We start from the raw sequence: 899 nt of genomic DNA, 5'->3' as shown, positions 1-899 counted from the left end.
GTCTTGAACCTGCGGACTCGGGCAATCCACTCACCTCAGCATCCCAAAGAGCAGGATTACAGGCTGAGCCACCGAGCCGAGCTGGGGTTTTTTTTGTTGTTGTTTTTGTCTTTTCAAGGCAAGAAAAACCCTTCCCAGAAAGGGTCCTCAGACCTGACCTCAGACCTGACCTCTCCTCACCTGGTCCTCAGACCTGACCTCTCCTCACCTAGGTCACTACCCATGCCTAAGGCAATCACTCACTTGGAGAAACAAGTGAACAGCAATTGTGACTTCCTTTGGGAATTATCCGGAGTCGAGCAGAAGGATGCACACCAGAAAGACGCTGGGCCTCTGCCAATCCAGCCCCCACCAGCCTCCCGAGGTGGCCTTGAGGGCGGCTCTCCACCCTGGCAGCCGCCCCCGGAGGCAGAGGCTCCTAGATACTGAAAGCACCCCAGGCCGTCCCAGGCGTCTCTTCGGGGACCTTTTTCATTTTGCAGTCTTGGGAGACCTTCTAACCAAGAATCGAGCGTGAGATCTGGCGCGGCCCTGGGGTGAAGGTGGGAGATGTGTTCCCCGATCTCAGCCAGGAGAAGGCCTCCAGCGTAGCCCTTCTACCCTCAGCGAGACCGGGGCAGCAGCCGGGGTTGGAGACACTGCCCCCTGCTGGCAGGCCGGGAGAGGCGCCCGGGCAGCCGGCCCCGAGTCCGCTTGCAAAGCAAGGGCGCCTATTTTTCCTCCAAATCTCTCCAGAACTGGGAAGGGCCCGCGTAGTCAATAGATTTGAACTGAAACGAAAAGCCTTGGAGTGAGCTGTCAGAAAAGGGTTGGATTGCGGGTGGAGGGATAACGGTGTGAAGTCGCGAGGGGGAAGACGGTCCCGGAATGGCCCGCCGAGGGTGGCGGGGCGCGGGGGG

Source organism: Carlito syrichta, unplaced genomic scaffold, assembly GCF_000164805.1.
Source record: "Carlito syrichta isolate Samal-C Ts95f unplaced genomic scaffold, Tarsius_syrichta-2.0.1 Scaffold304516, whole genome shotgun sequence".
In the NCBI taxonomy this organism is placed as follows: domain Eukaryota; kingdom Metazoa; phylum Chordata; class Mammalia; order Primates; family Tarsiidae; genus Carlito; species Carlito syrichta.
This window is presented reverse-complemented; position numbering follows the sequence as displayed.